Here is a 16,197-nt window from a genome sequence, read left to right on the forward strand (position 1 = left end):
CTATTAGAAAAAAATGACAGAGTGGGATAGATTGAGGATTTGGTTTACAAGTACTTTGCAAGAAGGTCTCTTGGTGTCTGCTATTCAGAGACCCCTGGTGAGACCATGCCTTTTGTGGGTGATACTACTGTGCGTAGGCACCAAGACCCCAGCTCCTTGGCACATCAGCCTCTAAAGAAAGAGGTGCCTGCCTGGCCAGCGTTAACCAGTTCATAGGTTCTTTGATGCAGCCACAATATTCCCTTTTTACACTGCTCTCAGCCCATCTCCAGAGGTGCTAATCATTGCAGCCATTGACTTCACACTGGTGATCCCCTAAACATACATCATTCCTTATTCTTAGCAGCATTCCTGGGGGGAATCTCCATTTACAGATATCTCCACTTATAGATAATAGGGGCTCAGAGATATGGGGGAACTGCCCAAGGACATAGAGCCGTTGGAGCATGTCTGTGTGATATTTTTTTCTGGTTTGCATGAAAGCATAGCATTTCCTCGGATGTGGGGCATTTAGTGTTAAGACGGGAAAGGTCTTGTATGATTTGGCGTGGGAAGCTGAGACTTGGCAGTAGTTCTGGAAAAGGAATGGAGGTGGAAAAGAGAAGAGGAGATACAGAGAGGGGAATGGCAGGGTGAGATGGCTCTGAACTGTTATTGCAAAGACATCTGGGGCTTCTCCCAATCCTACCGGTGCTCCTGGGTATCCTCTTTTCTACAGGTACTAAGTGCTCAGTACCTTCTGTGGGTTTGATTCCTATGGGAATTAGAGTTGTCTGTGCCTGGAGGTGCCTCACCCTGAAATTTGAAGAGAGCTTTCATGGATCTCAAAGCAGCCACTGGGAATCATGAACTTGACCTCTGGCCCCTTCCTTCCATGTACCAACAGCATGACCTCTGGAAAGTCACCAAACCGATGACCTCATGTCAACCATCTTGTCTGCATTACCCGTCTCAGGGATATTGTGGGAGAACTAATGAGATGCTATAGAGGAAACAGTTTCTCAAGTACTAGAAACACACAAGGTCTGTGGGGGATGCTACTGTGTCTAGGGACCAGGGCCCCAGCTCTAGGATTTCAACCTCTGCCATGTGATTCAATTCAACAAGTCGGGTTGAATGCCCTGCTACTGGCTAGAGTTTTGTCAGACCTTTTGGGGATATGACCATGAAGAGGACTCTGTCTGCACAGATTAGCCACACTGGCTAGAAAAAGCTGCCCCACTTGGGCTGTCACCTCACGTCTTTGGAATCTATGTTCCAGGATGGCAGAAACTTTTCCTTATCTCCTGCCCAGCAGAGTTCCAGGTCCGTGGTAGAAGTTTCACAAACATTCATTAAATGTCAGATATTGAATGATTCCAAGTACAAACATAGGCCCTGGGAAATTTAAACTTGAAGGCAGTTGGGGAAAGCTGAATGGAAATGGCACCAGAAAATGGGTGGTGCCCATCTTTGTCCTGTCCATGTGGTGGGACTACAGGAAGCAGGGAAGCACAGCTTGCTTGTGTGGGAGTGGCTTGGGGCCACTGTGCCTGGGATGTGCCCTGTGAGCAGTATTAGAGACCAAGGGATGTAGGACTGGAAACCGGAGGCCACCAGGTGGTGGAGAGGGTGCATATGGCTCCCTTAGGCAGTTTGGACTGTCGGTCTCTAAACCATTTCCACCAAATTTCAGTCACTCTCATTTCCTTGTCACCATTTTTGCCATGTCTCTGCACTCATCAAATATTTACCTAATAATTTCCCTTAAGTTGACTTTTACTTTGCTGAATTTGTTTTCATATCAAAACCAAATAACTAAAATAACTGTTAAAATAAACATCATCATTTGCACTTAAGATCATCTTGCCTCTTACCTGAGGCAGGTGTCTTTCCCTCTGAGAAACATGGCTCCAGGGAACGGGGAACTAGCAGAAGTGTGTGTGTGTGTGTGTGTGTGTGTGTGTGTGAGATACCAGGGATTGAACCAGGTGTGCTTTACCACTGAGCTACATTTCCAGGCCATTTTTTTTTTTTTTTTTTTTTGAGACAAGGTCTTGCTAAGCTGTAGAGGTTGAACTTGAACTTGCAACTCTCCTGCCTTACCCTCCCAGATTGCTGGGATTACAGGTGTGTGCCACTGTGCCCAACTGACTAAGATTTTTTTTTTCATTAAGGAAATATTCTAGTTGCTTTTTTTTTCTGTTGTTGTTAATTTTTTTTTTATTTTAGAAGAAATGTAACATACATAAAATATCACTTTAAGTCTATTATTAGTAGACTTTATGTAGATTCTCATTGTTATGTAACCTTTAAAAAGATTGCACAAATTCACATTATAGTTGAACATAATGATGGGATTTCTTGTTACATATGTGTACATGCACACGATGTAACAATATAATTTGGCCAATGTCACTCCCAAACACTTCTGTCCACCTCCCCTCCCCTGTATCCATATTCCCTCTCTCTGTGCACTTGATTCTTCTAGGTACTCTTAAATGAAATTATACCACATTTGTTCTTATTTCACTTAGGATAACTTCAAGGTTTAACATTTTGTGGCATATGTCACAATTTCTCTTTTTTAAAGGGAAGAACGATATATATAATATATAATGTATTAAGGAGTTTTTAAATATATATTTTGGATATTAGCCCTTTATCAGTTGAACGGTTTGCAAATACCTTTTCCCAAACTATAATATATATCTCCCACATTTTGTTTATCAATTCACCTATCTATGGATACTTGAGTTGGTTCTGCCTTTTGGCTATTGTGAATAATCTGCTATGATTCTGGATGTACAAATATCTATTTGAGTCCCTTATTTCACAGATTTTGGGTATATACTCAGAAGTAGAACCTGTATCACGTGGCAATTCCACTTTTATGTTTTGAGGAATTGCTCTACTGTTTTCCATAGCCTCTCCATTTTACAATCTCAGCAGCAGTACACAGGTTTCCCATTTCTCCACATATTCTGCTACATCCTCACCAACACTTGTTATTTTCTGGTTTTTTAAATTATTATTTTATTTTTATATACACAAACAAACCCACCTGATGAGCATGGAGGGATATCTTATTATGTCTTAATTTAACTTTATTTTTAAATGAGAAATAATAGTTCTATATGCTTGTAGGGAAAGTATGGTGTTTTAATATTCTCACGCTATGTGGGATGATTAAGTCATTAATATATACATGACTTCACATACTTATATGTCATGGAAACATTTAAACTCTATCATTTCAGCAATTTTGAAATACACAATTCATTATTATTGGTTGTAGTTAATTACTACATGCAATCTCTCACTACCAATGTAATTCTCCTAACTGAAATTTTGTACACTTTGACTAACATTTTCCCCATTGCCCCAACTTTTTCAAAAATTCACAAGCCTGAGAAAATACAGAATGGGGTATGAGTGTATAAAATTTGGGTACAATTGTGTCTAACATGTTAAGACATTTTACCAAGGTGAGTTTTGGGGGGCATTTGAAAATTTCTCTCTGATCATCCAGATAAACCACACGGCAATTTCTCTGTCTCTCCTCTTTCCTTCTCCTTCTTACTTTATCCTCTTTCCCAGCACCTCTGCCCTCTGCCCAGTGTTTGCTGCCAACAACTCTAAGGCAGGGAGAGAGATCGTAGAGGAATGAGTGGGTCTCCTCCAAGTGGGCTGTGTGGTGACCCCTTGGGGTCTTGGTGCTTGGTATTAACGTCTCTACTTGGCAAGGTGCTGTGGCTTTCTAGGCTCGTCTTACCTGGTTGTTCAAAGAATGTTACCCCCAGCCAAGGCTCAAGTTCACAGAGCACTGGCCCGATCCCTAATAAGAAGCATATTTTCCCAGCTGTGCATTCAGTCCTCAAGTTAAGGTGACCTGCCAAGCTGGGGAAAAAAATGGATTAGCAAAAACCAGGTATTTGTCAAGCGCTCTGCTCCCCTACTCACAATTGTGAGATCCCAGATTGGACTCCCTGAGATTTTCTGCCCTGGTGGTCCTGGCAACTCCCGGAGAACCACGGACTGATGAATTTGAGGACTGTAAACCTGGAGTCGACTTGGAAGTGTTTTGGTGTTGACGGAGAGAGTCCACAGCAAGCGAGACATGGCTTTCTTTCACACTCACCCGGTCATGGTGACTTCTGCCCCTGGCCCTTCTTATTCCATTCTTCCCCAGAGCTCAAAGGCCTCCATCACAAGGAAGTGAGCAGAGGGTGGCTGGTCCCATGCACAGCAGGACTCTCCTCCCAAGAGAAGTTTTCAGATGTACTGATGATGCAGATTTGGGTTCAGTGTACGGGAGACTTCCTGTTTTCAGTTTTACTGTACACCCACCTACACAATATTTTTTGGTTCTCAGAATTTCAGAGCGATTAACCTCCAACCTTAAATCAGGACTCTCATAAAACTTTCCTGGGGCATTGTCATAAAAGAAACTGAGTCTCAAAATAGGACAATGTGATAGACTGTCCTTGTCCAGAAAGAGAGACTGACTAATTTCAAACCCTGAACTGACATGTGGTTGCTCAGAATAGGAGTGGGGAGAAAAATCAGAGATATGCTGTCCTAGAAGTAGGGAGATTTCACTTAGATATTCCCCAAATACGAAATTGTTCAGAAATAATTCCAAAGGCTTTCTTTCATAACATTCCACCGATGTGCAGGTGCATATGTTTTGAATGGACTGAATAGATAACTTATTTATGCAAATGAGTTTTTGCATAGTTCCAGTGGATGTGCCTGTCACCTCTCTGATATCACTTTCAGGAGGTTTCTAGATGCTTTCTTTCTCTCCAAGGGCATGGGTGGGTCCAGAATACCTAATTTCTATCTGGAAGGCATTTAGGGACAGCAGTCTGGTCGGTAACTCTGAGACATTCTAAATTGCTTATGAAGAATGAGAATGGAGAAAGTGATAGTGACCCCCAGCCCCAATTAGGCTTCACCTCGGCTCTCAACACCCATATTTCATGCTCTCCTCAATACTGCGGTTCTCTGCTCTGTTCCTGTATTTCTGGATCCAGATGTCTAAGGACTTCTCATGGGGTATTTAGCCTGCCCAGTGTCACTAAGCTTGTCGAGTGGCAGAGTGACCTTTATTTCAAAAGAGCCACATGACTTCCCAGACGTGAACAAGTCACAGCTTTTCCAGTGGGTTTCCCCTCAATTTTTATTCTGAACATTTAGCTTTTAAAATATTTGGTATTGACGGGAAGGTGCTGAAGACTGGCCTCTGAATAGCTAGACCTATTCGTGTATCTCATACTCACTTCAACCTTTCATTTTCACTCTTCTCAGGGATACTCTCATTTCCAGTGGTCTTCTAGAACTGATCTTGACTTTTCATGTCTAGAGAAGATATTTAAAATCCAGATCTCAGCAGACTGCTAAGCTTCACTTCTCTGGAGAGGGCTGTGGTTAAGAGATCTTGTTTTGGAGTGACATGGATGGGTCTGAGCTCCAGCTACTTGCTTCACTGAGTGGCTTTGCCAAGTTACCTTATCAAGTTTATGAGGCTCGGCTTCCTCATCTGCAAAGTAAGAATGGTAACAGTACCTTTCTGATGGAGTTTTGTGAGGATTAAATGAGGTAATGAAATCAGATTCTAGTCTAGTCACTGGAACATGATTAAAACCTAATAAATGTGAATATTCATGATTCTTTTCCTCCCCCCACCCCATACCCCATGCTTCTCCGGCTTCATCTCCACTTTTCCTTAGGATCATGGAGAGTTAACTATCTGATCCTCCATTCGTAGCTTCCTCTCTTGCTAAGGGGAACTTTTGGAATTTAAATTCCATACTTATTGGGGGGAACAGCAAGCATTTTCCAAGAGTTCACCAAGTGCCAGGCACCTTCTTAAGCTTTATGATTTCTCATTATCTTCCCAAGCAGCTCATCAAGAACCTTAATATTCCCACAAACAGATGGGGAAACGCACACCTGAAGTTGAACTAGGTATGTCCTAGTTTGCCAGACTCCAGAAACTATGTCTTTGTCACCACACCAATCTGCTTCTGAGAAATCTCCGTCACTTGAGTTTTTAAGGCTGAGGGGATAGGTGCTCAGACCCTGGTCTTCTGACACCACTGGTTCTACTAGGTATTTATTCACCTGGTAGGAAATTCTGTACATTTTTTACTTGGGTCTGAGATTTTGGTCCATCTTGGTCACTGAGTGAAAGAGACAGGTACTGAGAATTTTACCCAAGGTAGACTCCACTAAAATGTCCTCTTGGACAACAGGAACAAAATTTTCCTGTTTGTCATCCATGGAACAATGAAGGTGTCCACAAAATAAAAGTGGACGATGATAAATACAAAGCAGATGATCTCCTCTGCTGTCACCCACCCTTGGAGGTACTTGCTGATTTGGTAGATGTGAAGAGATATTCAGGAGACTGGATTTGTAAAGGGGACTCTGGTGGTCCATTGGCTTCAAGCAAGCACATAGTAGGGAGGGCTATGTAGCAGAGACAGAATGGATTCCTGTGAGCCCAGCAAAGGGGAGCCAAGCTGCCAGGGCATTAGCTGCCCTACATTAGCAGCAATTCTTTAATATGTTTCATCTTTTGGGGTTCCATAATAGTGGAAAAGGAATTCTTATGGCAAAATTTAATACACACACACACACACACCTGTAAATTGTACAACATTATGACCACAGTAAATAGCAATGCATTGTGACCTGAAAATTGCTAAGTGAGTAGTACCATTACCCAAAAAAATGGTGTCTGAGGTAATGCATTCATTAATTGGTTTGTTTTAGCCATTTTGCAATGTATACAGATATCAAAACAATATGTATTCCATATTATGGTATGATGTGTACCCTAAGTGTGTTTGTCAACAAAAAAGACTAATAACAAAGGGAGAAAACCCAACTGCTATAATTATAAGAAAGTCTTACCTAACCTACACAAAAATAAGACTCTGGCCACCAGAAGATGGTCTGGAAGTGGCCAACTGTCACCACTCTCTTAGACTGAGAATTGAGGTTTCTTGGCGATGGAAATACAATGGGGAAACTCCAAGTAGTTTGATCAAGAATCAAGGTGCTTATCCCAGAAGTAAAGTTGCCTTAAGTCAGAGAACCGTGGAAAGCTATTTATGAGGCAAGATAGGGGCAGAAAGATTAATAAGATACAGGTGAGGCAGAAGGAACGGCACAGACACAAGTCACCTTCTGCAAGAATGGAGTCGTCCTAAGAATAATTAAAAGATAAAGGGGGAGTTCAGGAATTTCATCTTCAGTGCTTAGGTAAGATTGGCAACATATTTAGATGCCTGAGGGTGTGTGTGTGTGTGTGTGTGTGTGTGTGTGATGTGCACAATCTGTCATTCTTTCCATCAACAGGGTTGTCCCCCGTCTCAGCAGTTAGAGTGTACATGCCATTGGCAGAGGGTTTTACTCAGCATGTGGGACTCAGATGTGACAACAAGCCTTGCTCAGAGTGTTCCACACAAATCTACTGGGACAGCTGTCAGCATGAGACCTTCCAAAGAGAGGGGAGGCGCTGCCTTCAGAGCCCAGGGAGCTTCTCCACAGAGGACAGGAATATCCCCTGGAAACTAATCTCATCCTAAATCAAAAGATTTTGCAAATATGGCCTTTAGAGGGGCTTAAGGTCTGAGGCAAGATGATATTTATTAACCTCAGTTCCTTATTTTACTATCTCCAGGTAATAAATGATATTCTACTCTATTTGACTCTTACCCCTGTAAGTTTCACAGGACCAGAGAGAGTTTCCTGTTCCTGTCAGGACTTTGTTAAGATTTCTGTGTGGGTCTCACATTTTGGAGATAGCTCTGAGTCTTTAGAAGGGGATGACAGACAGAAACACACACACACACACACACACGTTTTCAAAAACAAATATAGGGCCTCTAGTTAAAAGATGCTGGGTAAAGTAAGTGAGCATCCTCTTTCTTGCAAAGCAAGCTTGTACCTCTGTTGACCTTGTAACCACAACCTGCGTTGGCGTGAAGACTCAAGGCTCCTTAGGGCTTGCTTGATACATGTGGCTTAGAGAGATTCTTTGTATTGGCCTCGGTTTAGCAATGAAAGTCCCTGGGGTTCCTTAGTTCTGTAATGAAGATCTAATACCCAGTCTGACTGAACTCAGGGTCTCCAGGCCACTGCAACACTTTGGTTTGTTTTGCTTTGTCCTCTTTTCTCCGGGGAATCAGCATCAGGAATTGACTCTAAAGCTCTGTGCCTTGGCACAGACCTGAGACAGCAACCAGGGCTTCACCTACAGAGAAGACCAGGAAGATTTTAATGCTAAGTACTTGGGTCTCCAGACCTTTGCCTCTAGAGTTGGTTTTAGTTCCTAGTATTATCTGGATCTTGATTTGATCTCATTATTCTACTATCCCATGTCTTTATCAGAGAATTTTGGTAGCATAAAACAAATGATGGAACTCTCCAGTGATGATGAATGAGACTCTTGCCTGATTTCTCCCTGAGAACTTACAATGTGTCTGTATGAAGTATCTACTGTGTTTGATGTTTTCATGGTCTCAGTTTTGAACTTCGTATTCACGAGGGACTTACTTGATACATGTGAGACTTTTGCAGTAAGAATCCTCATCATCAATTCCAGTTTACAGTATTCTCAGCTAAAAACCAGGACATCTATCCCATCATGTCTGTCTGTCTGTCTGTCTATCTATCTGTCTAATTTGATGGCAGTGCTTCTTCTTCAAGTTGATCTTAGGGTAAAAGAATTCATACTCCAAAAGAGTTTCTTTAAATATATAAAATGCCTAAAAATCTGATTTTTTTTTCCGGGAAGGGGGAGGTACTGTTTTTCTTCTTGGAGGTTCAACCAAGTCCCGAGTAAATAAAAGAATCAATGCGTACTAAGTACCCACTAAGTACCAGACACATTGTTAGGTACTTCATATACACAAAAATTTACAAATACAGTGGCTTATGTGTATTTGATGATATCTCTCTGCCCCCTTCCCCATGATCTCCACCATCCAAATGAGTTTTCTCAGGAGTGCCTTAACGGAGTAGTCTTCCCATCTGGAATGATCAGAATGAGAGTGGATAAAGGAATGGGACATAACCGGACATCTTTAGCTGGGAATTAAAGGGCCTATAATTAAAGGTGGTTGGGATTGGGCCAGAGAGTCGCATCCTGTAGGAGTTCCATTTGAAGTTCACGACCTCAGGACCTCACACCACCTACCCACTACTCACCGCTGCTGGGCTGGCTCCCTTCAACCTCAGGTGAAAGTGTAAAGAAGGCCAAGTTTGCCTTCCTAGAGTCCTGCTGGCATTAATGCCCCCCCCCCCATCTCCCCGCTATCACTTGCCCTGTAGAGGGCGGAGCTCCTTCAAGCTGCTCCTGATTCATCTCTCAAGCAAAATTCCAGCAGGCTGTTCCCTCAGGGCTCTGCTCTCAGATCTGGAGCTGATAAACTAATTAGAGCTAATGTGATAATGGGCAATAATGACATTTACTGTTTTTATCAGGTGCAGGGCATACATCTGCCGGTTAACAGGGCCCTTGGCAAGGGCACTAGATGAACAGGAGGGAAGGATGGGAGGGTTTGGTGTGGGTTAAGAGGCAGAGGGGCTTTACTGGGCTGCCCAAAAGCACACCACCCAAACCTTCAAGACCTGCTTTAAGATCTGAGTTCCAACTCCCCCCAAGCCCCTGCCCCCGCCCCGCCCTGCTACTTATAAAACCCTCTGCATTCATGATGCACAAATAAATAAAACAAGCCCTCCTGCCTTAATAATACAATCACCGCTTGCTTTTTGTTCTCTTTCCAGTCAGCCTTTGGTCATAGGCAGAACTTTCATTTTTACATAGGAACTATTTGGTTTTGATCATAAAATCATTTTCTCATTGTCAAAACTCAATTCCCCTCTCTTCTCCCTCATAGGGGAGTCCCGGCAGCTCAAGAAAGCTGCTTGGATCCTTGGCTCATGCCCAGCCAGGCAGTGTCCAGGAAGACCCAAGAGAGAAAGTTAATGGTTAGGAGATGGTATTTTTCCTTGCCAGGGGATTTTCTCACCTGTACCAGGAGGAACATCCGTGAGCCAGGGAAGGAGCAGGCAACCCCTGATATGCCCTGGGCCCCAGGGCAGGGTTGCATGGGTAGTTGAAATCCACGGTCCTCCCCAACATTTTACCTCTTCTTGCCCAGACTGCATTGATTAATTTCCAATTTCAGTATCTTGGCCTTTACTTCTGGAGTACCTATGGGGAGTGTTAATAACAGTAGTCAGGGTCATGTGAGGTGTCCAGAGGAAGTGAGGAGCCAGATAATCCAGCAAATCAGCCCTTGCATTGTTGAGAGTTGACTGCTGGATCTGAACATTTCACAGGGGTTCCTCCTCCTCAGGAGCCTGCCTTTCCAGACGTCTTCTAAGGCTCTTACCTGGCTTTTCAAAGTCCATTGGAATTGCCAAGAGTCACTGTCAACGAGGCAGTTTGTGATGCTTGAAGGGAGACCTGGCTGGGAGCTCCTTTAGAACCTGGTACCTGTACAGCCAAGGTAAAGATCTTGATTCCAAAGCAGGGTAGACCAACTACAGATTAGAAAATGAGACAGATGCTAAAGGGGGCCCCCCGTGCCCCTTTCCCATCATCCCTGCCAGATTCTGACTTCTGCTCCCTTTGCCCTTATATGGTCTCCCTCCCTGAGGGTGTCTTTGGGGAGCACAGTACTTTTCACCTGAAACTACTTCTGAGCTGAAAAGAACAGTCACCACCAAATCAATTCCTCATCCATTAACAGGTTGTCTCTGTACTTGAGACACAGGCATAACCTGGTTAGACCTGTTTTGTTTGAACACTAACCTGTGAGTTGGCCAAATGCAAATGAGCCAATGTTTGTAATCCTTTATTTTATTTTTTTAAAGGGCTGGGTAGCCAATCACAAGAGGGGGAAGTGACTTAGGGAATTCCCGGTTGGTGGCTTATTGCTTAACATCCTACAAAATGATTTTAAATTATTGTCATATGCATTTATCTTCACTCTGATGAGGGCTCCGGCGTGATAACACCTGTGGTGGCCCATCCCCGTAGGAGCTGGAGAGATAGCTGCCTGCTGCCTCCCCTCCATTAGCCAGAGCTATTGGATTTCCCACCCAGAATCTTTAGGTAAATGAGGTAAGTCTTAATTTTTAAGCCTTCTTTTGAATCTGGAATTCAAACACCTGCGTGGAAAGAGAAGCCTGCCCGGATTCAGACAGAAGAAAATAAAGCAGGCGCTGCCGGCAGCTGGCAGGGGGTGAAGCTTGCTTTCCAGGGCATACCTCACTGGGTCTTGGTAGGATTTTATTTTCAGAGGAAGCTGGGCGACTTTGGATGTTATCTGTGAATTTCCTGCATTGTCTGGACTTCCAATCACCATGAATTTAAAAGCCCCCTGGCTTCCCTCTATCAGTGTGGCAAAGCCATGTCCCTGGGTCAGATTGTTCTGAAACCAACAGGCACAAAAAGATAGGTGGCTCTGATACAGCTCAGCAGAGAGCTGGTCGGTGAGGTAGCTATTGGGGTTCAGAGCACATGGTCTCCCTTTCTAGAGATGTCTTCTGCTGGTAATTTTTCTGACTCATGAACTATAAGGGAAGGTCGATTCCTCTGTAGTATCTCCCACTGTTGGACATGGCAAGGAAATTCACATCCACACTGGAAATATTGGTCAGGCAGCCAAGGTAGGCAGGGTCCTGAGGAGAGCTGAGCATTTAAAAATGACTCCATCCAGAAAAAAAATTTTAAAAAAAGGAAAATCAATTTAGGCAGAAGGCTTTACCATATCTCAAGGGGACAAACTAACCCTTTGTTCACTCCATAATGGGATCCTGAGACCAGACAGGCAGATGTGACTCAGCAGTGACAAACCCCTTGGGAACAGGGACTCTTTTGATTTTGTTTGGACAAGAAGGGTTGGCTTCAGCATGGACAGAACTGGGAACAGTAGGGAATTCATCTTGTGGGTCCATAACAGTACCCGGGCGGCAAAGTCACAGTTTTCAACAACCTTCTTTGTCAACTCTGCTTACTCCAAGTACTACTGTGTTTCTGAGGCCAAGTGCAAGGTCCCCTGAGCCCAGGTTCACAGGTGTCTCCGCTGATGTCTGCACTGACCTCAGTGGCAGGGGGAAGCCAGCGAGGGTTCAGATCTGAGAGCTTTCTGGTGGAAGGTCTAGGGCAGACTTTGATTTGTAGGTGTGGGTGTGAAGATGTGTCAGATAGTGACTTTCAATGTGCAAAAGGGAAGTTGGGGCTCACGGATGGCTGTGTGCTACCTCCACTGAGGTCAAGGGGAGAGTCAACTTCTAACAGGAGAGATGAAGGCATGTTATTGGGAAGAATTTCATGGTTAAGAGATGCTATCAGAACAGGAGATTTAGACGATGACTATAATAACTGCATTTGGAGCTTGAAGAAGGTCCTTCTTGACCTCTTTTTGTGACCTGAAATTCTGGGGCTGTGGTATAACTTTTCAATGCCACCTTCTTATAATATGGAGTGGGGTAGGACCCTGTAGTTTCCCCGTCAAAGGCTAATGGTATTTCAAAACCGTGGTGGAACACAAAAATGAGAGTCATTTTGAAATATAACCACACTTAAAAAATAATAAATATCCTATACACGATCCTTCTTAATTCCAAAATATTTTACAGAGTCATTTTAAGAAAGCAACCTCGAGGGAAAGAAACGGCTGTGCTTGGAGTTCTGTTGGGTTACCTTGAGATGGTGCTTGGTTAGGACGTTCATAAGGGAGATTGTGGGCAATCGGTGTGTTTGGGCAATCGGTGTGTTTGATCCGGGTCTCATTTATTTGAAAGCTCTCAATTTTATTTATTACTTTGTAGTAAACATTTACTATTGGTTAAATTCACATAAACTTTTTTTTTAGCTTTATTTATTTATTTCATTTCTTAACACATTACTGTATTGTCATTTCCAAATGGAAGTACTCTGGGCTTTCCCCCATCTCTGACAAGCCCTTCACTCACATGATTCCATGTTTGCAGGCATCGGAAAGTGCCCCCATTCATCAGCCAACTTTCCCTTGATCCTCTTTCAATATCTTTTTGACTCCTTAAGGGTCTGAGACTAGATGGAAATTGAAAGGTTAAACGGTGTTCACCACTGTACTCGCTAATGCCAGTTGGAAACTGGAAGGAGCTCATATTGAGGTCTCAGGTCAGAATGTGAGTGCTTTGGGTCAAAGTTCATTTCCAAGGAAGTGGAATTTAGCTTTCTGGAATCTAACAAAGTTTTATTTCCTTCTTATCTCCTCCACCTCTCCCTGAATTTGGGAACTTGCACTTGAGCACTGGATTGTGTTCATTAGACTCTGGCTTTTCCCAAAGCCCAGGGTAAGAGCCCTGTTTCATGTTGCAGTAGCAAGCACTGTCATTGAGGCTTGTACAGATCATTGAAGAGTTCCTGGATCTTCCCCCCAGAGTCCCCCCAGGTTCTTTCAAACAGATGTGATTTCGAACCACCTCTGGGAGAGGGGTGGAGTGGAAACCAAGAATCTGCTCACACCCTCGGGAAGCGATGCCACGGGTTTGAGGAAGCAGATATAAATTCAGTGACACCATTTTGCTGCCAGTTCAGCCAATTTCCCTGGTTCAGATTGCTCCCTGGTAGAGCTGAAGCGACAACCTTTTCTGTTGTGGGTGAGGCCCCGGTTGGGAGGCATCGGCTTGGTGTTTGGAGACCACACGTTCTCACCCTGCCTGTGTTACTGGGTAACTGAGCTAGTCGCGGTGGCTGTCAGCTCCGTAAACCGATTTTGTGGTGGGGATCAGCCTCCGAAGACAGAGGCAGGGGGCAGCCACATCTTGCCCAGGTTCTCTTAAATTTGTTTCTGAGTAACTGAAGGGAGAGGGTGGATAATTGGATTTATTTAACATTTTCATGTCTTTATTTTAATAAAATGAATTTTAAATAATATGAGTTGTTCTAAGAAGTGGGCAGTTGGGCTTTTATTAATCATTGTTAAGTTTCTTTAAATCAGATGGGGTTTTAAAGTGACAGATTGTTGAGCTGTGCGGGGACTCAGCGGTATGTATGGAGGGGGGGGGTTGGAATGCTCCTCACAGCACCTCGTCTTAGGATGGGACAGACTTTCCAGCCAAAGGGCATTGAGGCAAGGAAGCCAGGATGCTCAGGAGAAGACATTTCCATGGATCTTTTGGAGTTATCTGATAAAAACTTTGCTGGATTAGGGAAGGGTAAAAGATTTTTCTTTAAGAATCTTCCTTGAGAAAGGTCAGACTCCATTCCTGGAGCCCAGTGCGAGGAGAGCAGAAGGTGGGCAGTCAGGAGACCTGGCAAAGCTGTGTGGTCCACGGCAACACACTTCACCTCTCTGGGCTTTTAGTTTCCTCTTCTACACAAACCTGATCATCCTTAAGATGTATTTCAACCCTCTGATTCTGTGTTGTGACCAGGTGGGGGATCAGGCAGTGCTGCCTGGGCAGGGGTTGTTCAGTAGGATTGGCCTGGGTCTGAAAGCTGAGAAAGGGCAGGAGATGCCCTCCTAGGACAAGACAGGAAGGAAGATAAGCAGGTGCCCTAGTTGGCTTCCTTAGGGTCTTCTGAATCTTGGCTAAGGCACACAGCTGGCCGAGGTACTAAGACCAGACACTTGGAGCCTTTATTTGGGGTGTCAGTTCACACCCACATAAGATCCGGTCTTTCCCAGTTTGGTTCATGTGTCCAAAGCTGGTGAGAGTGTGCAAGGGGATGGAGCAGACGGCTGGTGACCACGGGGCAGAGCCAATGGACGTGATCGTTTTATGCCATCTTCCATAAAACACCAAGGCGTTCTCCTGAGAAGGGAGCACACAGGCCCCAGGGCCATCGGCTCTGTTTATGTGGGTCCTCATGAGCTCATGGGGTGGATTGCCTGCGAATTCCTGGGTAAATGAGACAGATGTGGATTAACTTCTATAGGAACACACCATGGGCAATCATAAGGACAATAAGACTGGCCCAGTCACTGGGAAGCCCCCTCCCCGGAGCCCCTGGTGATCCCAGAGGGCCTCAGCTCTGTATCGGGAGCAACAGGGCTTGCCACAGAGTCAAGCAGGGTGTCCAATTTAAAGAGGATCATAGGGTATTAATTGGCCTTGTTTTAAAAGAGACATCCTGTAAAACATTCCTTTGAACATGATTTCACTAGCACCTAACCATATTTTCTTTTCCATTTGCTGTCTGGGTCTGAGCCCCTTATTCTGGTTCATTGGATTCACAGTCTCTCTCCTCCAGCTTCCCCCTACAACCTGGCCCTCAGAACCTTCCTCACTTACTTTCTCAGAAGCATCTTAATTGTTGGTAAGGGCACTTGAATATCTGTTTAGGATATGACCAGTATGGGTGCATTCAAGACACGCTTTGTGATGAAACAAAGTCTAAAAATAAAAAGTACCTGTTATCATATTTGGTTGTTAGACTAATAGACCACCTCATTAACCACACTATTTTAACTTAAATGCTTATTTTTACTTTTGCATGACCTTGTCTAGATGTATACTGTCTTTGATGTTGTAATTGTGGTGAAGTTAAAATATCACATCTAAACTGGTGCATACCTATAATCCCAGCTACTTGAGAAATGGAGAAAGAAGAATCAAGTTCAAGGTCAGCCTTGACAACTTCGTGAGGCACTGTCTCAAAATAAAAAGAAAAAAAAAGAGTTGGGAATGTAACTCAGAGGTGGGGTACTTACCGAGTATATACAAGACTCTTGTTCAATCCCTATACAGAAAAAAAATATAAATTATATTCACCTTACTCTACATTATATTCACCTTACGTCTTCCTTACTCAACATCATAGACACAATAAGTGATCTTGGGGGCTGAGCCCTTAATGGCCCAACTGTGGATTTGATAAATTTCTGTCACTCCATTAGTTCTTTCTAGGTGTAATGCAAACTTCCTCCCAAACTTGTTTGAGCCTTTCTTGGAATAGGAGGTTCTTTCACTTTTTTGTATATGACAACAGAACTTGAAGAAAATGACCATCTTGTAGAGATTCTTCCAGGATCCCTCTTAGGAGCCTTAAATAACAATTCTCAGTAGAGCTGATGGCATGTTCTAGGGTATGAGGTGACCAGAGTGTGAAGGCCAAGAGCTATTTTCAGTTCTGTTTTTGTGGTGACTCCTGACAAAACTTGGGTCATCTTTTCAGGGTCTGAAAAGTTCAGCCTC

General features: G+C 43.7%; 1 protein-coding gene and 1 long non-coding RNA gene across 2 annotated transcripts in view; one reads left to right on the forward strand and one right to left on the reverse strand.

Moving 5' to 3' along the window:
• Window positions 1-2,393: 2,393 nt before the first annotated feature.
• Window positions 2,394-10,657, reverse strand: LOC124099651 (uncharacterized). Its single transcript, XR_006854038.2, has 3 exons — window positions 10,395-10,657; window positions 10,029-10,213; window positions 2,394-8,248 (listed from the first exon to the last, which is right to left on the reverse strand). It is a non-coding gene; the product is annotated as an uncharacterized LOC124099651 (long non-coding RNA).
• A 293-nt stretch (window positions 10,658-10,950) lies between these two features.
• Ehf (ETS homologous factor) overlaps window positions 10,951-16,197 on the forward strand; it is a 42,308-nt gene continuing 37,061 nt past the window's right edge. The window contains exon 1 of the mRNA XM_046455934.2: window positions 10,951-11,128. The gene's annotated coding sequence lies outside the window, so the exon portion shown is untranslated. The remainder of the gene's footprint in view (window positions 11,129-16,197) is intronic.

Source organism: Marmota monax, unplaced genomic scaffold, assembly GCF_021218885.2.
Source record: "Marmota monax isolate L192 unplaced genomic scaffold, Marmota_monax_Labrador192_F-V1.1 WCK01_AAM20220418_F8-fsc00047, whole genome shotgun sequence".
Lineage (NCBI taxonomy): Eukaryota > Metazoa > Chordata > Mammalia > Rodentia > Sciuridae > Marmota > Marmota monax.